This window comes from Staurois parvus, unplaced genomic scaffold (genome assembly GCF_062004578.1).
Source record: "Staurois parvus isolate SC_StPar_1 unplaced genomic scaffold, SC_StPar_1.0 ptg000298l, whole genome shotgun sequence".
NCBI lineage: Eukaryota > Metazoa > Chordata > Amphibia > Anura > Ranidae > Staurois > Staurois parvus.
Window position 1 is genome coordinate 10,273,838 of NW_028318094.1, and position 25,024 is coordinate 10,298,861.

The 25,024-nt window shown below is 40.9% G+C and overlaps 1 long non-coding RNA gene across 2 annotated transcripts in view; it reads left to right on the plus strand.

Moving 5' to 3' along the window:
- The first annotated feature begins 1,081 nt into the window (after positions 1 to 1,081).
- Positions 1,082 to 25,024, plus strand: part of LOC149458048 (uncharacterized) — a 28,977-nt gene continuing 5,034 nt past the window's right edge. For both annotated transcript variants that reach the window (XR_016313523.1, XR_016313524.1), the window contains exons 1-3: positions 1,082 to 1,351; positions 11,032 to 11,144; positions 16,321 to 16,562. This is a non-coding gene — a long non-coding RNA (uncharacterized LOC149458048). The remainder of the gene's footprint in view (positions 1,352 to 11,031; positions 11,145 to 16,320; positions 16,563 to 25,024) is intronic.

Here is a 25,024-nt window from a genome sequence, read left to right on the forward strand (position 1 = left end):
TGGCTGTGCACACAGGAGATCGATCCCAGGAAAGATCTGTCCGATCACCCAATCATTGCACACCACAGCTCCAACCAACCGGGAACATCCGTCCCGGTCTACTCACTCCTCTCTCTACAACCGCGCTCACCGATTGGCAGTCTGGGTCCAAGCTTACTGACAGCCCAGTCCAGAACTGACAGGGGGGCGGTCCCAGTAACTACACCAACGATCTGCAGGGGGCGGTCCCAATAAATTACCCAGCGATATGCTGGGGGGGGTGTCCCAGTAACGAGCCCACCCAGACCCCGCCGATCATATATACAATCATTTAAAATGATAAATCTCCTCCCTCATTCGCCCACATGTCGCTGGCTCCACCTACTTCATCAGGCTCCAAAGTCCATTGGTTGGCCATTCCGCCTCTCCGCAGCGCTCAGACGATGTTGACTCCAGCAGCACCTCCTTCAGACTGAGCAGCAAAGCGTGTTGCTAAGCAAAGTGCTTTGCCCCTCCCAGTTCCGGTCCGCAGACTCCTCCCACTTCCGACCCGCAATTCCCTCTGTTCAATAGAATCTGGCGCAGAATGGAGCTCCATTTTTTGATACATGTGACCTCCATCTCCTCTCTCTACAACCGCGCTCACCGATTGGCAGTCTGGGTCCAAGCTTACTGACAGCCCAGTCCAGAACTGACAGGGGGGCGGTCCCAGTAACTACCCTACCGATCTGCGGGGGGCGGTCCCAGTAACTAACCCACCCAGACCCCGCCGATCATATATACAATCATTTAAAATAAATCTCCTCCCTCATTCGCCCACATGTCGCTGGCTCCACCTACTTCATCAGGCTCCACAGTCCATTGGTTGGCCAGTCCGCCTCTCCGCAGCGCTCAGATGATGTTGACTCCAGCAGCTCCTCCTTCAGACTGAGCAGCATAGCGTGTTGCTAAGCAACATGCTTTGCCCCTCCCACTTCCGGCCCGCAGACTCCTCCCACTTCCTGCCCGCAGTTCCCTCTGTTCAATAGAGTCTGGCGCAGAATGGAGCTCCATTTTTTGATACATGTGACCTCCACTCCCTTTATTTATTTATTTATTTATTTATTTATTTATTTATTTTCTTCTTCTAGTGAACTTTAACCACTCCTCCTACCGACTGAATAATGGCCAGCGTCATTCAACTCACTTTCTGCTAGACCAGGGTGTGAAGACTCCATCCTCAACCTGGACTCACAAGAAAATGCTGAATGGTGCAGCATCAATAGATGAACCTGATCTGCAGCATTTCACATACACCTACTACCGGAGGAAGAAGAGGATGAAAAGGATCAGTGATGTCAATGGGCCAGATAGAAAACACCTGAAAAAAAGGGTAGGGATAGATTTTTTTTTTTTTTGAGGATATAAAATTACAAAGGGGTGGAGGGAAATGAGGAGGGTTGGAAATCTCAGGCTTGGAGTTGGGCTTCAACCACTTGCCTGCCGGGCACTTTCACCCCCTTCCTGCCCAGGCCAGCTTTCAGCTCTGTCACACTTTGAATGTCATGCAACACTGTACCCATATGAATTTTTTCACATTTTATTTGAGACAGATGAAACTTTATTTTGGTGGTATTTATTCACCACTGGGATTTTTATTTTTGCTATATAAATTAAAAAGTCCAAACATTTTGAAAAAAAAAAAAGTGTTTTTCGTATAAAATTTTGCAAATAAATCTTTCTTCATAAATCTTGGCCAAAAAAAACCCAAATTAGTTTATAACCAAAAATTATAATTAAAACAAAAATTACATTTTTATTTTTTATATTATTACTGTCACTCTAGCAGTACAGTGTTACCATAGTGACATTGTACTACTTGTGGGGGGTGATGATTTTTTTTTTTTTTACACTGATTGCTTTTACACCCATAAAGGCTGTAAAAGCAATAATTTCTCCTTCTCTCTGGCTGCATTCTTGCAGCCATTGAGAACTACTGTGTGAGCTGTGATTGGTCACAGCTTGTCACATGGTACAAGGCTGTTGTGAATAGCCCTGTACCATGTGACCTCTGTGATCATTCACAGATTTCACTAGTAGTAAGCAATAATGTCAGGAAGTGACATCTTGCTTACTACTATTCATGTGATCACTGATTGGCCAATCAGTGATCGCATGATCGGGACACAGCGGCACCGGATTGCGGTGCTGCACGCTCCCAGGGAATTCATCCCAAATGTGTTCTGTAGGATGGAAGTCAAGGCTCTGTGCAGGCCTCTTGAGTTCTTCCACACCAGTGATCATCTTAGGCGTGTTCGAACTAGGACCTGAACCAATGTGTGCGAGCCCACCAGTGAGCTGTCACCTCTACAGACCAGTCATCTAGTGATGGGGCATTCTCTGCCCCACAGACACAGTAAAAGATCCATGACATTTTACTCCCACCGCCCTGCCCTTTTCTGCTCTGAAATTTCCTGCTTCCTGCACCTGGAAACTATACGAGTCACTTCCCATATGTTGTCCTGGGATCCACCTACCTTCACAGGTCCTATTGATCAGTCATTCCGTCACTCTGTAGCTTTGGATCCCGAACGAGTAATGCCATCCTCAGCAACTGATGACGCCACTGGCGAGTTCCTCCCCCTGCAGCATGTGTCTCCTCGCAGGCCGCATCTCTTTCTGGCTCGCGCCTTCTGCTTGCTGATTACATTACAGGGACATAAGGCATCATCCTGTATTTTAGATGGGGTGGAGCAAGAAAGTGTGCCGGGGCTGTATGTTACCATGAGGAACGCATCATCATTCTGCATGGAGTGGCAGCTTCTTCCCTGCAACAAGCAGCTTCCCCGTGGAGGGATGGATGGGGCCCCTGCACGGTAGGTGCACTCATTGCTGGCCTGTCAGTGTCTGTGTGATGGGTCAGCACTGCTCAGCTCTGAGTCCATCCATCTGATGTCTATGGCCAGGAATTGCGTGCTCTCTCCATGGAGCATCTCTGCTACCTGCTGGAGGCACAGCACCCAACTGTCCTGTTTTCGAGGGACTATCCTTCATTTGGAACAAAGTCCCGCTGTCCCCGATTTTGTTCTGATCTATATAGTTGTATATAAAATGCACTATTTATCTATCAAAAAGTATTTTCCAGTACTAAACCTTTCATCCAATTTCTAAATTACTGCATTTGGATATTTCCAAAGCCAATCTAAAGGAAAAGTCACGGTCAAAAAAACTACTTGTGGGTTTAACAAATTTCTTTGTGTAATTCTCCTTTAAAAACGACTTGCCATCCGCCCTATAGCAGAAATACTGCTACAGGGCAGCACGGCTTTGCAAAATTCACATATAAATACGTGATCTGCATTTTCGGCTAGGGGGCACATGCCACCCTACCCGCACCGCTATGGGCGGCTGGGGATGTCAATCAGCGGGTCCCGGCCAGCACTTCCAGGCCGTCACTCGGTGATCGTCGGAAAAGCTGACAGGAGAGAGACCTGTGTGTAAACAACACAGGTCTCTCTCCTGTCAGCATGGACATGCTGCTTTGTATCTCTCTGCACAGCAAAGAGATACAAAGCAGCAAGTCTCCCAAGTAAAACACAGCACACAATGTAAAACACACACAGCACACTGTTAACCCTTTGGTCGCCCCAGATGTTAACTCCTTCCTGCCCAGTGTCATTAGTATAGTGTCAGTGCTTTTTATTAACACTGCTCATTGTATTAGTGTCACTGGGGATGTCAGTGGTAGTTAGTCAGCTCCCAGCCAGTGTCAGAATGCCTGCCGCAGTCCCGCTATAGGTCGCTGACCACCGCAATTCCTAGTATAAAAAATAATAAACATTCCAGTTTATATACTGCCATTTGTAGATACTATAACTTTCACGTAAACCAATTCATATACAATTATTGTGATTTTTCTTTTTTTTTTTTCTAGAAAAGACTTGTAACTTGTAAATTTATGAAGAAATTTGATTTTTAAATTTTTTTACTGGATAGGTTTTAGAGCAAAGTCAAAAAATATTGGGTTTTATTTCAAAATTGTCTGTTTTTTTGTTTATAGCACAAAAAAAAATGCAAATACCAAAAGAAAGCTCTATTTGTGGTGGAAAAAAACAACAAATTTAATTTATGTACAGTAATCAAAATTGCATACAAGGGAGAGGTGCAGCGCTAGCTGAATAAATATGCACTTAAATGCTTAATAAATATACACTAATATAAATCAATAAAAGTGCTATTAAAGTGCAAAACGGTGACTAAATGGTAAGTATAGTCCATAGCGTGCTCAAAAATCCAAGAGAGTCCTTAAAGAGCTCCAATCCCTGGATTCGTGGATGAGGTGATAAAGATAAGAATTGCGCACTCACCAGATACGCAATTCAAGTGCGCATTTAAAGCTGACAATCTCAGGGTCCTCATATGGATCTGGTCAGATCTGGTCACAAAAGCCTCTCGTCACCTGGTAGTGTTTTCCACACACGGAAGAAAGGGCCGCTCTGCAGATGTAAAGGACTCCCACCAGGAGAGCCCCAAGAACAAAGGAGGCCAGATAGTGTGATACCTTATATATAAGGGGTGTTTTATTCCCAAAGACACACAGTATACAGGCAGAGGCAGGAAAGATACTGACCATACATTTGGAAAATAAATGGCCGCCGGGGCCCTCGTGGCGCCGGTCGGCGTGACGTCACACCGCTTATAGCCGCTCCCTGACGCGTTTCGTGCGAAGGCACGTAGTCATAGGGGGTTAGCTTAGTGTTGCATGACCGTGCAATTGTCAAAATAACGCAGCACCATATCGCAAAAAATGGCCGGCTCAGGAAGGGGGGTACATTTTCTGGAGGGCAAGTGGTTAAGGAGGGTGTAACAGGGGGCATGTCCTATGCCTACATACGTTTGCTAATAGGTGTCCCTCGTTCCCATCTCAGAAAGTTGGGAGGTGTGTGGCGGTAGTGTAGGCTTCTATAGGAAACCTCAGTGCTGGTTGGTCCAGTCAGCTGGTTACCCATTCTGACCACTGGGATCCTTTTCCTTTCTCTTGTTTTTACAATATTCCTATTTCTCATGTTGTTCTGGTTATATGGTGTCTACATTCTGATCCATGTTGTTATTCTGCATTTTTCAACAGTGATGCCTCATTCTCACCTGTTCATAACTGACTTTTTGATGAGCTTTCATGAAATTGCACATTATGAAGGGTTCAGTGGTACCGCACCCGACACCAACCTAAGGCCTCATGTACACAGAGTTCAGTCCCTCTGAATGCCCTTTTTCCTGGTAGGAGAAAAGCTGCCTAAAAATCATGCCTAAAGCCACATATTGCACAGGCATTTAGGTGCATCAAGCATGTGAGTTTTATTGGAGTCTATTGACCAGAATATGATTTTACTCTGGCCACTGGAATGCATTAACACTTAAGCACGCATTTAGGCACATTCATCGTTTCTTTCTGCTCTGCAGCTCTTCTGAACGCGCTTTTTTTTTTTTCTCAACCTGTAAACCCTCCTCTTCTAATACACCTGTAAAAATCTATGTGTGCATTGACGCATAGGCAAACAGAGGTGCGTCTACAGACAAAAAAAAAAAACGGCAAATACCTGTAAAAGAGGCACTTTTTAGATGTTAAAGAGGCACAACCAGATGTTAACTCCTTCCTGCCCAGTGTCATTAGTATAGTGTCAGTGCTTTTTATTAACACTGCTCATTGTATTAGTGTCACTGGGGATGTCAGTGGTAGTTAGTCAGCTCCCAGCCAGTGTCAGAATGCCTGCCGCAGTCCCGCTATAGGTCGCTGACCACCGCAATTCCTAGTATAAAAAATAATAAACATTCCAGTTTATATACTGCCATTTGTAGATACTATAACTTTCACGTAAACCAATTCATATACAATTATTGTGATTTTTTTTTTTTTTTTATAGAAAAGACATGTAGCAAAATACATTTTGGCCTAAATTTATGAAGAAATTTGATTTTTAAATTTTTTTACTGGATAGGTTTTAGAGCAAAGTCAACAATATTGGGTTTTATTTCAAAATTGTCTGTTTTTTTGTCCCTCTGAATGCCCTTTTTCCTGGTAGGAGAAAAGCTGCCTAAAAATCATGCCTAAAGCCACGTATTGCACAGGCATTTAGGTGCATCAAGCATTTGAGTTTTATTGGAGTCTATTGACCAGAATATGATTTTACTCTGGCCACTGGAATGCATTAACACTCAAGCACGCATTTAGGCGCATTCATCGTTTCTTTCTGCTCTGCAGCTCTTCTGAACGCGCTTGCAATGTTTTTTTTCCTCAACCTGTAAACCCTCCTCTTCTAATACACCTTTAAAAATCTATGTGTGCATAGACGCATAGGCAAACAGAGGTGCGTCTACAGACTGAAAGAAAAAAAAAAATAAAAAACGGCAAATACCAGTAAAAGAGGCACTTTTTAAGGCCAGTGTGTGCGAGGCCTAAAACACACGACACGGATGTGAACCAACCCTTACTAAGGCTCCGGTCACACCTGGGTGTTTTAGTAGCAGTACATTATAAAAAAAAATCCCACTTCATCTTTGATGTGATTTCATGGAAACACACATTATACTGCCGCTGACAATAATTGGCCGAAAATAGGGTTGTTGGCATTTTGCCAATAGAACAAAGTAAAAGGTGCTGATAAGGATATTTGACTTCACTTTAAAAGCACCCCTTCCCCCCCCCCGCTAACTTCAATGCAAAAACACCTCTATTCAAGTTTGTTTGTTTTTTTTATTTTATATAGATTTTATTTTCTGTCCAATTTGTGTATGTTACTTTCAATAAAAGGTATTTCACATTATTATTAATATTATACAGGATTTATATAGCGCCAACAGTTTGCTCAGCACTTTACAATATAACGGGAGACAATACAGTAACAATACAGTTCAATACAAGAGGGATTTGAGGGCCCTGCTTTTTGGAGCTTAATACTAGTTTGCGTTCTGTTATTTAAATTCACAATATTAATTAGTCAAATACAATGTGTATATATATATATATATATATATATATATATATATATATAAAACACTTTAAAAAAAAGAAAAAAACTTACAGTTTTCGGCCAAGTGCTTGCTGAATCTTTGGTTTCGGTCCAGAATTTCCATTTTGGTGCACCACTAGTTGTAAGCCGTTCATCCATTCTACTGGAAAGAATTCCAAGCTGATCATCCATTCTACTGGAAAGGATTCCAAGCCATCGTCTGTCTGGCAACACTTAAAGCAATATTAGACCTCTTGCCTTATGAGGTCTCAGGCTCTGGGAAGGATGTCCATGTGGTGGTGGTTAGAGCACTGAGGCTGGTGGAGGAGTTCTCATAATTTGTGTGTCACAGCAGGAAGCATTCATTTTGGACTTTTATATGGACCTATTACTTTATATTTGTTATTGTTTTTCAATTATTTATATGCACAACAGTGCAACAGAATTTCTAAATGAAAGCATTTGGGGTATCATAATAGTGTGAGTATGTCTGTTTGTTTTCATTTCAACACTGAATTTATTTATTTATTCATTGGGTTTGCACTGAGAGGTATTTTTTTTTTCAAATTTGTGGACTTAAAGCTGAGCTCCAGTTGAACAAAAAAAACAAAAAACAAATAAAAGTCAGCAGCTACAAAAACTGTAACTGCTGACTTTTAATATGAAGACACCTACCTGCCCCCCCCGGTCAAGCGGTGTCCTCACCAAGGGTGGTTTCACCAGATGTCTTCTCTCTCCGTCGCCAACATCTTCAGTGTGGGCACCTGGCTGTGACAGCTTGCATCTTGCTTGAATTTGCTGTCAAATTCGGGTATCCACTCACCCCCCCACCCCCACCAACCAGTGCCAATCCTTAACGGGGAGCAGGGAACAAAGCCTTAAAGAGGAACTTCGTCTTTTGCGTGGCGCTCCACTTTAGTTTTTCATGTTCTTTCCTTTAGCATGATACATGGATCAGGTGTTTAAAGTGGAGTTCTGGTCCCGGCCACCTCCCAAAAAAAAAAATATTAAAAGTCAGCAGCTACAAATACTATACCTGCTGACTTTTAATATTAAGGCACTTACCTGTCCATGCATCCAGCAGCGTCCTCACCCTGAGCCTATTCTTTAATCAGATATCAGGGGCTGGTGCCGCCATCTTGACTAAGCAAAACTGACAGTGAAGCCGCAAGGCTTCACCGCCGATTTCCTACTGCATATGCACAAATCGTGCTGCGCTATGTGAATGGGCCACAGTGCTCTGGGACCTTGGAAGTGTCCCAAAGGGCTGCGAGGGGGCAACTAAGCCAGAAGAACCAAGTGTGAAAACCAGGTACCAGCTTCCTCCCACTTTTGAGTGGAACGCTGCTTTAAGGGCTTCTCCACACCAGGTGTATTGGGGCTGGGCTGACAGTTGAACGCAGTCACAACACATAGAAAAGGCAAAGTTTCTTGTCAGTGAGGTCAGTTCACCCACAGTGCTGCAGTGATCTGTGAAGCTTGTCCCAGTGTACACCACCACATCACAACACTGCTGCAGTGTACAGAACTGAATGAAATGTCACCTGTGACACTTCTACAAAGTCATAACAAAACAAAAAAAGTAAGCAGTGCAATGTGCTGAAATTAACACATCGGTACTGTTCCTGTCAGTGCACGCCAGCAGTGTGAATGAACAATATACCCTAGGCCAGGGCTTCTCAACCTTTTTTCAGTGAAGGCACCCATTAAAATTATGCACAATCTCAAGGCCCCTATTCTACAATGTAAAAAAAAAAAAAACCTAATTGTTTTACACAGTGCAGCAGAATCCACACACACAGGACACCCAACATTAGGCACACTGGTACTGACTAGTATTCCAGTGTTTCTCTTCTTCATTTTCTCTCCCTCTCTCAGCTAACATGACCCCAGTACTGATGGAGAGGGGCAGGGGAGGAGTAAACAAGAGTGCTGTGCAGGCGCTCACTGTCCACCTTATCAACTAATGACAACATTGGTTGTTAAGATGCTGGGGGCTAGAAGGTTGTAATAGTGAACAATGAAAACCTGTGGCTTTGTGTAACTAAAAGACAAGCTTTATCCACCTAATAGCTTGTATACAATTTGTAGCCATTTTGCCAAGGCACCCTTGAAGAAATATGAAGGCACCCCAGGGTGCCTGGTCACTGCCTGGTTGAAAAAGGCTGCTCAAGGCACAACAATTTTCATTTAAATATATTCTTCAAATTGCTACAGTGAAAATCTGTGTTTCAGCAGAGAATACCTTTGCAAATCCCAATTTTACCTTGTAAAAGTAGCAGTGACATAATCTTACCCAGTGCAGAGAGATCTCAGAGAGGGACCCAGCAGGCTTCACCCACTACAGTGAGAATCTACAGGAGGGGTGGGGACAAGACCGGACACCCTGCACAAGGAGAGAGAGCAGCAGGGATCGGTCTTTATTACTGGAAACTCCTGCACAGAGCGAATGTTTCACACTGGATTGCTGCACAGATCTGGAAGAAATACACAAAGCGCAACAAGAATTAAGGAAGAATACATGTCTCTTGTATTTAGACAGTATTTGGTAATCTCACATTTAGCTGCAAGAGGTCTAAACTAGTCTAAATAGACATGTAATGCTATCCTTAAAATGAAAGTTCACCTTTCCACAAAAAAATAAAAAAGGTGAAATAACAAAATGTAAATGTGATTACCATGAAGACCCATGACCCTGGTAGAATACAAGGCAGCCTTTTTGTCGGCCAAATGATTCATTCATCCTCTCCATTTCTTGGCTATTTGTAATCTAAGACACCATCATGAACTGAAGAGACGGGTGTGTCATGCTCTCAGGTTTGAGGTTGGACCACAATATGGTTGTCTTGTACGAATTCTGGTCTGAATCCACTATCACTGCTCTCCTGGATCACAGGTTGGTTATAGTCCTTCTTCCTGAAGATAATCCCCATGTAGAACTTCTGGTTACTAGAACTCTGTACTTGGCTAGAAACAATAGTACAGTGCTGACTATCTCCCCAACCTCTAACAACTCGCCTTTGAATGGACAAGGTTTGTTCCATCCTACATTCAAAGATAAGTTCACCTTTTGACCTAAAATAATAAATGCATATTTCTCAGGTAACAAAATGTACATGTATTATTTTTGGTTGCTGGAGCCTGTAAAGCATTGCACCAGTGATCAGAAGATCACTGGTGCCATGCAGGTCTCCTGCAGATCTGTCAGTATACAGTATCTGCTTGCCTGTACGGGATGTACGAGCTAACAGATGTACTGATAGGAAGAATCAATCAACTACCACAGCGCTCCACAGCACCATAGTAGTTCACTGAGAACTACAAGCTGACATCTACTAAGGCTGTCAGGACTTGTAGTTCATTCATTCACAGAACACTGTGAATGAATGATGCTGCCATGTGGGCGAAGCCCTGAACGGCTGCGCTGTTTTTAAATCTGACAGCTTGTACCGGGAACTTTTCCCCATACTTCTGTCCCTGGGAGAAGGGGGATCAGCGGGCGGAGGCTGCAGCATTGGGAACATGTTACATGTTCTACCCTAAAAACGGGTGAAATATGTAACATGTTCCCAAAGGTGAACTTATTCTTTAAGAAAATTCAACTTACACCCACAGAGGTAGCTCCCATAAATCTGATAAAACATGGTAAGGCCGGCTTAAAGTGGTGTTAAACGCAGCACCAATAATGTATTATATTGCAGCTTACCAAACATTTGATATGATGGCTGCATTCGTTTTTCTGTTATTTTTTTAGGCTTTCCCCCCCCGTTTTCACCTAGTGATCTGGCCAGTAACACACCTCCCCCACTCTGGATGAAGGAGCACCAGAGACACCATTGGACAGCAGGATTGTCAGTCTGGGGGGGAGGGGAGTGTTAGATGGAATAGCAGATTTAAACAGACTAACAAATTGAAGCCAAACTCCAGCTAATACTTCATAATCATTTATAGCAAATGTTTTTTTTTTCTTTTGAGATAAAGCTTTTACATACATAAAAGATCATTGCAAGCAACCCTGCTAGTGGGGGAAGGTTTGCCTTATCTCTGTAACTGATATGTTTTGCAGGAGAGCTTGTTCTGCTGAAAACCAACAGACCTAATGGCAGGATCACCAGATTGAAATAGAAGAAAGAAAGCCTAAAACAGATAAACGAACACAGCCATCACATCTAAAATGTGGTAATCTGCAATATAATAAATGTTTGCTTTTGGGTTTAATACTGCTTTAACAACCCTTCTCTTTGATCCCCTGCTCTAGTCATGCACAGACTCTTTGACCTTGTGGGGTTGATTTACTAAAGCACCTTGTTGGCAAATGGTTGCAGTTCCTTGCATGACCGACTACTTTTAGACAGAGAAGAGATTTACTAAAGCACAACAAATATTATTATTATTATACAGGATTTATATAGCGCCAACAGTTTGCGCAGCGCTTTACAATACAAAGGGAGACAGTACAGTTACAATACATTTCAGTACAGAAAGAATAGGAGGGCCCTGCTCATGGAGCTTACAATCTAAATAGACACAATTCGGAATGTACTATGCCCCTGACATGTGTTTACATCTGTACGTGAGTATATGTGGAGGTTTCTACTAGCTGATTGACCGTGTAATAGGCACCACAATCTGCCTGTCTGTGGACATTGGCGATCTCCTGACAGATCCGGTCCATTTGGTGAATTGCTATTTATTAAACAGAGTCGTGGTGTCTGAGCCTGAGTATGCTAGAGAGCCATGTCTCAGACCTGGAGAGCCTCTACTAGAGGAATAAAATGGCTGCAAAGTCATCCTGCCATCATCTGCTTTTTCCCCCATGTTATGCTTATACAGATCAGAGGGCTGGCTGTGGACACAGAGAAGTCAATTGCCTGGAGATCGATCCCATGAAAGGTCTGTCCCATTACCCAATCATTGCAGACCACAAGTACTGTCCCGCAACCACCAAAAATTCAAACACAGGCCTGTAGAGCCCATTGTGTCCTTCCGGATGTGCTTGCAAATACTGATTGGCAGCCCACAAACTCTGCAACACCTGTACTTCCCCCATTCACTGTCCAGCCCACAATTCAGGTGGAAGCAGCAAATTTAACCACTCCCCTTGATTTTTTGGAGCGTTTTTTCACGGAAGATCTGTATGGATTGATTGTGAAACAAAGTAATTTATATGCAAAACAATTTATCGCTGCCAACCCAAATTCGAGCCTTGTCAGACCATTTGTAGTGGAAACCTATACAGTTTCCGAATGTAAAGTTTTTTTGAGCCTAACCCTCAACATGGGCATTACTAAAAAAAAAAAAAAAAAAGAATTGCGGTTGTATTGCTCGCAGTGAAGTGGAAGGACAAAACGGGATTTTTCATCCTGTCTTCCATTCACGCAGACATGACCATCCAAATTGCCATGGCAGCTGGTGTTGTTGAGAAGCCCCTCTGTGTCCACAACTATAACCTTAACATGGGACGGGTGGACTTCAACAGCCAGATGATGAAGCCGTACTTAGTTTCTCGTAAAGCCAGACGCTGGTACAACAAAAGTGTTTATATATTTATTTTAATTGGCTCTGTACAACGCTATTGTGCTTTACAAAGCAACTGGAAGAAGTGGATCCTTCTTAAAATTCCAGGAAGAGATTATCACGGCCCTTTTGTGTCCAGAAGGTGCTATAGCCCAAACCCCTAACCCAGATGCAGTGAGCCGGCTGCATGAGAGGCATCTTCCTGATGCCATTCCTGGTATCACAACCCAAAAGTCACCCCAAAAAAGATGTTGTGTCTGTAGCAGGATGAAATTAGGCTTGACACCCATGTTAGGTAGTTAGAAAACTGGCTATTGCATTTTGAGAAAATATCTCCTTGTTACAGTTTAAAAAATAAATGAAAAAAATTAAAGTTAAAAAAAAACATACAAAATAAAAAAGCAAAAAAAACAAAAATAGTTTTTGTTTTATTGGGTTACTATTTTATTGTTAACCATTGCTGTTTTCTTTGCAGGAATGCCATTCAGCTGCAGCACCGATCTGTTTATTCTGACAGCAACAGGGCTTGCTCTCAGAATATATGCAAGTATATGCAGCGTTGTTGAATGAGATTTTTCATCCACAGTTAAAAAAGAACATATATGCTCAAGCATGGGGGCCTGGGGTGGATCGCCCCTATGCTTCGGCATATATTTTTTAACATTTTTTTTTGCAGCGATTTCTTCATCCACATCGATCGATGTGAATAGAGTAATTTGTTAGGTTCTTTTATTTTCTTTCGTTCAGCTAACAGGCTGAACAAAAATAAATAAAGAACATTTACAGTGAAGGAAATAAGTATTTGATCCCCTGTTGCAGGCATCATCCTGGTTTTGTTTTTTTCAGCTGACGCTCGGCTTTCATGCAAAAGCAATCCTACTGGCTAAATACCTGCAGGATTGCTTTTACAAGCAGTGGGAGAAGATGCCTCCTTCCAAGACTTTCTTGGGCAGTCCCGTGCCATCGGGGAACTTGAGACTGCTGCTGGCATTTCCGCCAGCTGACCATAGAGCTAGCTGGAGATCGGAATAGCACCAATCATCTCTATAGTCTAAGAAAGTGGAAGCTATGGACATTTCATCACTTCGGTTTCACCAGATATAAACAGCGCCATTTTTAAATTGGGAAAGCATGTGATCACACCGATCTTGGTGAGATCAGATGATTTAAGGGCAGAGGAGATATCTAGGATCTAAGAGACCCCAGATTTCTCAGCAAATAATACCTGTCAATGCCTATTGTTATCACAGGGGATTATTTACATTCCCTGTAATAAGATTAAAAAAAAAAAAAAAAAAACACCCCTGGCCCCTGCACGTGCGCGCAACGGTGTACGCAAGCGTTGGCCCGGGTGTCAGTATGTAAACAGCGGTTGCAACATGCATGTGAGGTATCGCCGCAAACATCAGATCAAGGGCAGTAGTTCTAGCACTAGACCATCTGTGCAAATCTAAAATGGTAGCCTGTAAAGGCTTTTAAAGCGTCACCTATGGATATTAAAAATGTATGTAGTTTGTCGCAGTTACATGGAGTGTGCGCAGTTTCAAAGCATATCATGTTTGGTATGCATTTACTTGGCCTACCATCATCTTTTACATTTTACCAAACAACTGGCCAATATATAAATGGCCCAAACCCCTAACTTAGATGCAGTGAGCCGGCAGCATGAGAGGCATTTTCCTGATGCCATTCCTGGTACCACAACCCAAAAGTCACCCCAAAAAAGATGTATCTGTAGCAGACATGGAATTAGGCTTGACACTCATGTTAGGTAGTTAGAAAACTGGCTATTGCATTTTTAGAGAGCCGAATATCTGCTTGTTACAGTTTAAAAAATAAATGAAAACATTTAAAAAAACAAAAATTGTTTTTGAGCATTAAAATGTAAAAAAAGTGTTCAGGCTTTCAAAGTGGTCATTGGATTTCAGGCTCCTGTATGTGGATAGGCTGCCAAAACGTCTCACACATGTGGTACCCCCATACTTGGTAGAAGTAGCAGAATATATTTTGGGTTGTAATTCCACATATACCCATGGCTTGTGTGAGCAATAAATCATTTAAGTGACAAATTTGTGTGGAAAAAAAAAAATTGTCCTTTTCCAAAAACGTGTGGAAAAAAAAAAGAATTTTCCATGGACTCAACACACCTCTCAGCAGATAGCTTAGGGTCTCTATTTTCTGAAAAGGGGTCATTTGGGGTGTTTGTACTGCTCTGGCATTTTAGTAGCTCAAGAAATGTGATAGCAATCAGAAAGTAAAAGCTGTGTAAATTCCAATATATACAGTAGTAGTTTGTAGACGCTATAACTTTCACACAAAACAATCAGTGTACACTTATTGGGATCTTTTTTTACCAAAAGACATGTAGCAGAATACATTTTAGCCTAAATTTGTTACTAAATTTGAGTGTACTATATATTTTTTATAACCGAAAGCAAAAAAAGTTTTTTTCTTAAATGTAGTCTTTTTTTGTTTATAGCACAAAACATAAAAAAACCGCAGAGTTGATCACATAGCACCAAAAGAAAGCTCTATTTGTGTGAACAAAAGAACATAATTATTATACAGGAATTATATAGCACCAACAGGAGGGCAAATGGTTAATAAGAGTGGTGGTGTCTGAGCCTGAGGTGCTGGAGAGCCTCTACTACAGGAATACAGCGGCTGCAATGTCATCATCCTGCCACCTGCTGTTCCCATGTCATCTAATGCGGCTTCTACAGATCACAGGGCTGGCTGTGCACACAGGAGATCGATCCCAGGAAAGATCTGTCCCATCACCCAATCATTGCACACCACAGCTCCAACCAACCGGGAACATCCGTCCCGGCCTACTCACTCCTCTCTCTACAACCGCGCTCACCGATTGGCAGTCTGGGTCCAAGCTTACTGACAGCCCAGTCCAGAACTGACAGGGGGGCGGTCCCAGTAACTACACCAACGATCTGCAGGGGGCGGTCCCAATAAATTACCCAGCGATATGCTGGGGGGGGGTGTCCCAGTAACTAGCCCACCCAGACCCCGCCGATCATATATACATTAATTTAAAATGATAAATCTCCTCCCTCATTCGCCCACATGTCGCTGGCTCCACCTACTTCATCAGGCTCCACAGTCCATTGGTCTGCCAGTCCGCCTCTCCGCAGCGCTCAGATGATGTTGACTCCAGCAGCTCCTCCTTCAGACTGAGCAGCATAGCGGGTTGCTAAGCAACGTGCGTTGCCCCTCCCACTTCCGGGCCGCAGTTCCCTCTGTTCAATAGAGTCTGGCGCGGAATGGAGCTCCATTTTTTGATACATGTGACCTCCATCTCCTCTCTCTACAACCGCGCTCACCGATTGGCAGTCTGGGTCCAAGCTTACTGACAGCCCAGTCCAGAACTGACAGGGGGGCGGTCCCAGTAACTACCCTACCGATCTGCAGGGGGCGGTCCCAGTAACTACTACACCGATCTGCGGGGGGCGGTCCCAGTAACTAACCCACCCAGACCCCGCCGATCATTTAAAATGATAAATCTCCGTCATTCGCCCACATGTCGCTGGCTCCACCTACTTCATCAGGCTCCACAGTCCATTGGTTGGCCAGTCCGCCTCTCCGCAGCGCTCAGATGATGTTGACTCCAGCAGCTCCTCCTTCAGACTGAGCAGCATAGCGGGTAGCTAAGCAACATGCTTTGCCCCTCCCACTTCCGGCCCGCAGACTCCTCCCACTTCCTGTCCGCAGTTCCCTCTGTTCAATAGAGTCTGGCGCAGAATGGAGCTCCATTTTTTGATACATGTGACCTCCACTCCCTTTATTTATTTATTTATTTATTTATTTATTTATTTTCTTCTTCTAGTGAACTTTAACCACTCCTCCTACCGACTGAATAATGGCCAGCGTCATTCAACTCACTTTCTGCTAGACCAGGGTGTGAAGACTCCATCCTCAACCTGGACTCACAAGAAAATGCTGAATGGTGCAGCATCAATAGATGAACCTGATCTGCAGCATTTCACATACACCTACTACCGGAGGAAGAAGAGGATGAAAAGGATCAGTGATGTCAATGGGCCAGATAGAAAACACCTGAAAAAAAGGGTAGGGATAGATTTTTTTTTTTGAGGATATAAAATTACAAAGGGGTGGAGGGAAATGAGGAGGGTTGGAAATCTCAAGCTTGAAGTTGGGCTTCAACCACTTGCCTGCCGGGCACTTTCACCCCCTTCCTGCCCAGGCCAGCTTTCAGCGCTGTCACACTTTGAATGACAATTGCGCGGTCATGCAACACTGTACCCATATGAATTTTTTCACATTTTATTTGAGACAGATGAAACTTTATTTTGGTGGTATTTATTCACCACTGGGATTTTTATTTTTGCTATTAAAATTAAAAAGTCCAAACATTTTGAAAAAAAAAAGTGTTTTTCTTATAAAATTTTGCAAATAAATCTTTCTTCATAAATCTTGGCCAAAAAAAAAAACAAATTAGATTATAACCAAAAATTATAATTAAAACAAAAATTACATTTTTATTTTTTATATTATTACTGTCACTCTAGCAGTACAGTGTTACCATAGTGACATTGTACTACTTGTGGGGGGTGATGATTTTTTTTTTTTTTTTTTGCACTTATTGCTTTTACACCCACAAAGGCTGTAAAAGCAATCATTTCTCCTTCTCTCTGGCTGCATTCTTGCAGCCATTGAGAACTACTGTGTGAGCTGTGATTGGTCACAGCTTGTCACATGGTACAAGGCTGTTGTGAATAGCCCTGTACCATGTGACCTCTGTGATCATTCACAGATTTCACTAGTAGTAAGCAATAATGTCAGGAAGTGACATCTTGCTTACTACTATTCATGTGATCACTGATTGGCCAATCAGTGATCGCATGATCGGGACACAGCGGGCACCGGATTGCGGTGCTGCACGTTCCCAGGGAATTCATCCCAAATGTGTTCTGTAGGATGGAAGTCAAGGCTCTGTGCAGGCCTCTTGAGTTCTTCCACACCAGTGATCATCTTAGGCGTGTTCGAACTAGGATCTGAACCAATGTGTGCGAGCCCACCAGTGAGCTGTCACCTCTACAGACCAGTCATCTAGTGATGGGGCATTCTCTGCCCCACAGACACAGTAAAAGATCCATGACATTTTACTCCCACCGCCCTGCCCTTTTCCGCTCTGAAATTTCCTGCTTTCTACACCCGGAAACTATACGAGTCACTTCCCATATGTTGTCCTGGGATCCACCTACCTTCACAGGTCCTATTGATCAGTCATTCCGTCACTCTGTAGCTTTGGATCCCGAACGAGTAATGCCATCCTCAGCAACTGATGACGCCACTGGCGAGTTCCTCCCCCTGCAGCATGTGTCTCCTCGCAGGCCGCATCTCTTTCTGGCTCGCGCCTTCTGCTTGCTGATTACATTACAGGGACATAAGGCATCATCCTGTATTTTAGATGGGGTGGAGCAGGAAAGTGTGCCGGGGCTGTATGTTACCATGAGGAACGCATCATCATTCTGCATGGAGTGGCAGCTTCTTCCCTGCAACAAGCAGCTTCCCCGTGGAGGGATGGATGGGGCCCCTGCACGGTAGGTGCACTCATTGCTGGCCTGTCAGTGTCTGTGTGATGGGTCAGCACTGCTCAGCTCTGAGTCCATCCATCTGATGTCTATGGCCAGGAATTGCGTGCTCTCTCCATGGAGCATCTCTGCTACCTGCTGGAGGCACAGCACCCAACTGTCCTGTTTTCGAGGGACTATCCTTCATTTGGAACAAAGTCCCGCTGTCCCTGATTTTGTTCTGATCTATATAGTTGTATATAAAATGCACTATTTATCTATCAAAAAGTATTTTCCAGTACTAAACCTTTCATCCAATTTCTAAATTACTGCATTTGGATATTTCCAAAGCCAATCTAAAGGAAAAGTCACGGTCAAAAAAACTACTTGTGGGTTTAACAAATTTCTTTGTGTAATTCTCCTTTAAAAACCACTTGCCATCCGCCCTATAGCAGAAATACTGCTACAGGGCAGCACGGCTTTGCAAAATTCACATATAAATACGTGATCTGCATTTTCGGCTAGGGGGCGCGTGCCACCCTACCCGCACCGCTATGGGCGGCTGGGGATGTCAATCAGCGGGTCCCGGCCAGCACTTCCAGGCCGTCACTCGGTGATCGTCGGAAAAGCTGACAGGAGAGAGACGTGTGTGTAAACAACACAGGTCTCTCTCCTGTCAGCATGGACATGCTGCTTTGTATCTCTCTGCACAGCAAAGAGATACAAAGCAGCAAGTCTTCCAAGTAAAACACAGCACACAATGTAAAACACACACAGCACACTGTTAACCCTTTGGTCGCCCCAGATGTTAACTCCTTCCTGCCCAGTGTCATTATGTAAAATATCGTATTGTCTCGATATTTTATTAACTTGTATTGATGAGAAATGTTCAAATAGAAAGTCCTTCCAATTCTTGCATAAACTCAAAAAGATGATTTAATTATAACGTTGCATAAAATTAGAAATAAAATATTGGCATACAGAATGTTTAAATAATGTCCAAAAAATATAGTTAAGTTCTTGATGATAAGATTGTATATATGTATATGTGTGTATGTGTGTGTGTGTGTGTCTCTCAAGGCTTCAAGCAATGTGTGCTAAAAAAAGTCTTTGTTCAGCTGTTAAGAGAGCAATCCAGCCCCCACCTTTTCCTAAAAATGGGCTGGTATACTCTTGTAGTCCCACAAAGATAATTGACACCAACAGGAGGTATTAAAACAAAACCTCCAATGTACTTCTCTCAAAGTCTGAGTGTAACTTTATCTCTTACATAAATGGGGGAGGATGGGGGAAGGTATAGCTAATTACTCTCATATGTGGCTTGAATGTAAAGGAAAAACCCAAGATATATGTTCACAGACTCTGAAGTCTAATTACTCACTTTTCCCAATCTAGAACAAATATAAATATAATAACTCAATTATTCTATTAAGATCCAACTCATTCATACTTATGTTAGTACTGTTAATAAGAAGATATTAGATATTTAGGTTAAGGAAAGCTTCTAACATTTCCCTCTCAAAATGATCGATTTTATCGAATCTTAATCATTTTCCTTATCTTAATCCATTTATACACATTCTCGTCACTTTCGTATCCATTCAAGCGTTTTTGGATCTTAAGATAATTGATCTGAATAACTCAATTATTCTATAATGGGAAAACAAATTCTTTGATAAACCTTTTGTTATGTATCACATAAACATATTTTTACCCTTATTATTTTCCTTTTACCAAATAATTCATCCCCTTAATAAATGTATAACTGTAACATTATAGTACAATACTTTAAAATATGGCACTTAAAAAATAGATGTTTCATATTTTCCCTCCAAAATGTGTATAGCACACAGTTCTATAATCCACTACATCTTTTCAAAATACCTTATCAACATTTAAACATAACATATGTTCTCTAACTCCAATCCATACATGTATATCAAATGATTTGTTTTTTTAAAAACATACATATAACAATGTAATGCTTGCCTAAGTTTCTCTATATGTACCTTAAAAAAACGTATCTCTAGCTTAATTAACAACAGATGTTCTAACTAAGAGTGACTCTGTTGTAACAAAAGTTTAACCCTTTCATTTCTGAAAATACATAGTGTGTGATTGCAAATGTTCATGTGAAAACTGATCTCATCTTGATATGATAAACATATCATGTCAAAAATAAAATGTACACACAAAAAAAACCAATATATCTGATGATGAATGAATTATTTCATCAGTAGTCAAAAGTCAATTGTTTTATAAGTTCTTCCTCTATGAGATGCCTTGAGATGTCTTGTCTTCTTCTAGCACTCTGTAAAGTTAAAATAACTTTATTGAACATAAAAAGAACAACAAAAACAATGATGAATGAAATTCTTGTTGCAAAGCTTCTTCCAGAATAAATTTCCTTCTTGGAAAATGTATTATCATCTGAAAGGTTTAGAAATATTTGAATTTTCTTCCTTTAACAGTTACTCTTAGGTCATTTCCTGTAACAGAAATGCAGTATCATTATTTTGGCATAGATAATTTTACATTGATTAATCCTCTTACATTTATCTGTTAATATTACATATCATAATCACAAACATTTCTAGTCATGACATGGAAGACATATTTTCATTATAACACTTCTTATTGACTTGTAGTGTTCTTTTTAGAATGCAGCACTTCTGCCTGACAGTACTAGGGTTGCTGATGCAAATCCCAACCATGGCATCATCTGCCTGGAGTTTGCATGTTCTCCCTGTGCTTGCGTGGGTTTACTCCAGGTACTCCGGTTTCCTCCCACACTCCAAAGACATGTTGGTAGGAGAATTGCCTCCTATCTAAATTGGCCCTAGTATGTGTATGTATGACTGTGAGTTAGGGACCTTAGATTGTACACCTCTTGAGGGTTAGGGACTTATGTGAATGTACTATATATATGTAAAAAGCACTACATAAATTCACAACGCTATATAAGTACCTGAAATAAACAAAAATAAATATAACAGGACGCTACATCTCCATTATTGGTCATGATTCAAAACCTTGGTTTCAAAACCAAAGAAAGGTTTTGTATCAACCCAGAGATGACAAAGGATCATGCCTTTGATCTTATCTCTATAAAATTGGAAATATGCGTAGCTGTTTTTTGTGTTGACTTACTTCTTGTAGTGTAAGACTGATCTGCAGTAATACATACTGGTTTCAAACTTTTCTCAGATCCTATGTTGAAAACATGAGGTACAAACTTCTCACTTACAGCTGTACAAACATGTGTTGGTATGTTTTCCTGAAAATGTCTTTTTGTTACATCTATCTGAATGTGTTTGGATGACAGTGTTTTGTACCATATAGGATAATTTTCACGATAATTGTCTGTTGAACCATCTTCCTCTAGGAGTTTCAGTGATGAATCAGGTGTCTGTAATATGATATTACTGAATCTCACAATGTTTTCAGTTACCTTGACTGCAAAGAAAACACTTAACAATTTTTTCATATGTGCATCAAAGTTTTTCTCCATATTTGTCAAAGTTCTTGAGAAGAAACCTATTATTTTCTGATTACCTTCTTTTAATTGTGACAACGTTGCTGAGATTGCATTATTGGAAACATTGGTTTCTAAAACAAAAGGAATTTTACTACAAAACTCAACAGTATTTAATGTAGTAGCATTCTGCAAATCCCATTTCAATAGTTCAAAAGCTTCTTTCTCAGTTTGATCCCATTGATCGGACACACCATATTTTTGTCTCAAACGATCAAATAATGATCTAGACTTCTCTGCAAAATTGGGTATAAAATCTTTACAATGATTTACTTCACTCAAAAACTGATGCAAAGCCTTGCGATTTGTTGGAATTGGATAAGCAGAAATAATTCTAACTTTTTCTTGCAACAACTGTCTCTGTCCATGACTAATTTGCATATGAAGGAATTCCACCTGTCTTTTCATCAACTGAACTTTCTCTGTATTCAATTTCAATCCTGCTGTTTGTAACAACGTAAATATTTCAGACAAAAGAGTGATATGTTCAGTTATATTTTGTGTAGACAAGAGAAGCTTGTCTACATGCTGGACAATACATTCTGGCCTAGAGAATTTAGATAATATTTTTCCCAAATACTCATGAACAATGCCATCACTTAAATCTAAACCTGGGGCTAATCTTGTGAATGTATAAGTTTCTTTGTTGAAGCTAAAAGCAAGTTTATATTGACAACTCTTAGCTAAGGGTACTGACAAATGGCTATTGGCGATTTCAAGTACTGAGAATATTTTGGCCTTGGCATCCAGATGTGACATTATGTTACAATCAGGAACAATAGATCTGTTATTTGTGATGCATTTGTTCAATGTCCTGAAATCAACTGATAAAGAATATGAATTATCAACTTTGATAGGCCAAATACAATTATTCACCACTGATTGTACTTTCTTTAAAATTCCTTGCTGTAAAAACTCATCTACAATGGAAGAGATTGGATTAATTGATTCTAATGGCAATTTGTATTGAGGTTGAGGCTTAGGGTCTCTACCTTCTATGTCAACTTCAAAATCTGTAAACAAACCTACATCATTTTTGCTTTGACTCCAAAGTTCTTTATGTGATGTAACCAATTGTTCCAATTCAAGATTGGTTCCTGTATGTGGCCATTTCTGATCTAAAGACATGTCAGCAGTTGCTGTACAAATACTTCCAACATTACAGTACATGGAAGAATCAATTGATGTTGATTTGGGCCTTCCACTTTCATCCAATAAATGTGGAGCAACATATTCCAACGGTAAAGAAGAATCTCGATTTGATCCTGATCCTAATTTCGGCAATGGCAATAAACCATTCCTATTAATGACAACAGCACTATTTACCATATTGTTTAAGCTGTTGTTGACTCTCAATGAACTGATCTTTTTAACTTCTGAGGCATAAGGCAACTCAGACAGACTATTGTTGGAACATGGAGGAGCAGATTGTTCAGAAATTATATTTTGGTCTTCTAATTCCAAAGCTTTTCTTTGTAAATCTAATTTATAATGAATACAATCTCTTTTCAAATGACCAAATCGTTTACAATAGAAACAAATAGTATTTCCTGTCTGCTCTGAGACTCTCGTCCTGCCTGTGACGTGTTCATCATCATAACTGGGTGTGGCTAAGCACATGGTCTCTCTCTGTTCTCCATTTTGAACAATTAAACTTTCCTTCTTCTGATTGTTTAATTTAAGTTGTCTCCTAACTGTATCAATAACTTTGGCTGCGTGATCTAAATCATTTTTTCCATTAGCAATAATAAAAGATGCTGGATCAAGATACTTGAATTTTTTAACAAAAGCATTTACCATAGAAGGAGTCTCATTGTCTAAATTAAATATCATTTTGTATACTTTAGAAAATCTATTTTTAAATTCAAAAGGATCATCATTAATCGTAGCTCTTAAGGAGTCTAAGATTTCCAAAGAAGGTGTTTCCTCTCCAGTTGTAAATATCAATAATTGACGCAGTCGGTCTGATGCATTGCTATGCATTTCCTCATCATCCTCAATATATGGCGTTTTGATTAATCTACATGCCATAACACTGGGGAGCCATAAACAGAATAGAAAATTTCTTTGCTCCTGATTTAAACAAAAATGATTACAAAAATTTTCATAAACCTCCATGTTATAGAAAGCATCGGCGTCCATATCATAGGCTGGCATATCCTTCAAAATTTTCATGAGCTGATCAAGGATTTTAAGATTAAGCTTTGCAACTTTATCCCTTAATTTTCTCTTACACATTTCTTCCTGATCTACAGGGTCTCCTTCTACAGACTGGATCTCTGGTACAAAAGATTTTTGTTTCTCTGCCTTAGTATTCACACAAATTCTTTTTACATCATTCTGCAGGTCAGATAACTGAATGTCTTTTGTTTGAATTGCACTTTGCAGATCATCAATTTGCTCAGTCAAAGTCTGACAATTAGCACATACACTGCTCTGATCTTGCTTCATTACACATGTAGCAGTCTTAGGAACATCAAAAATCATGGCGTTAAAAACATTAACTAACTTCATTACATTTCTAACTTGTTTGCTCAGTTTCTTAAAGGAAAACTTAGATTTTTCTATCTTACTATTAGCCTGTAAGCACTCATTATACATGTACCGCCAAAGTTCATTATCTTTAACAAATGTAGACAGATTCTTGAATTCTAACTTACTCTCTCTAGATAATTCATCAATAAAATCCATTACTTACCGATTAAGAAGGTCTTTCTTTACATAACGCGTCTTTTCTCTCTTGGCGGGAAATGACATCACCAAGGAACAGCGTTGCTTGCAATTGCGCAAAATTCTCACCAATTCTGCTTTTAGGTTCTCGATTATGCCGACGATTCATCTGTTGCAGACTTTACTTCTCCTGAAAGCTTGATTTCATAGTTTGCTGAATTTGCAAACAACTTCCCTCTCAGCAAGATGAAGAAGAAAAAAGTCAAAAATAAGCGATCGGCGGAAACGAATCGAACTGGAGGCTCGCCACTGTAAAATATCGTATTGTCTCGATATTTTATTAACTTGTATTGATGAGAAATGTTCAAATAGAAAGTCCTTCCAATTCTTGCATAAACTCAAAAAGATGATTTAATTATAACGTTGCATAAAATTAGAAATAAAATATTGGCATACAGAATGTTTAAATAATGTCCAAAAAATATAGTTAAGTTCTTGATGATAAGATTGTATATATGTATATGTGTGTATGTGTGTGTGTGTGTCTCTCAAGGCTTCAAGCAATGTGTGCTAAAAAAGTCTTTGTTCAGCTGTTAAGAGAGCAATCCAGCCCCCACCTTTTCCTAAAAATGGGCTGGTATACTCTTGTAGTCCCACAAAGATAATTGACACCAACAGGAGGTATTAAAACAAAACCTCCAATGTACTTCTCTCAAAGTCTGAGTGTAACTTTATCTCTTACATAAATGGGGGAGGATGGGGGAAGGTATAGCTAATTACTCTCATATGTG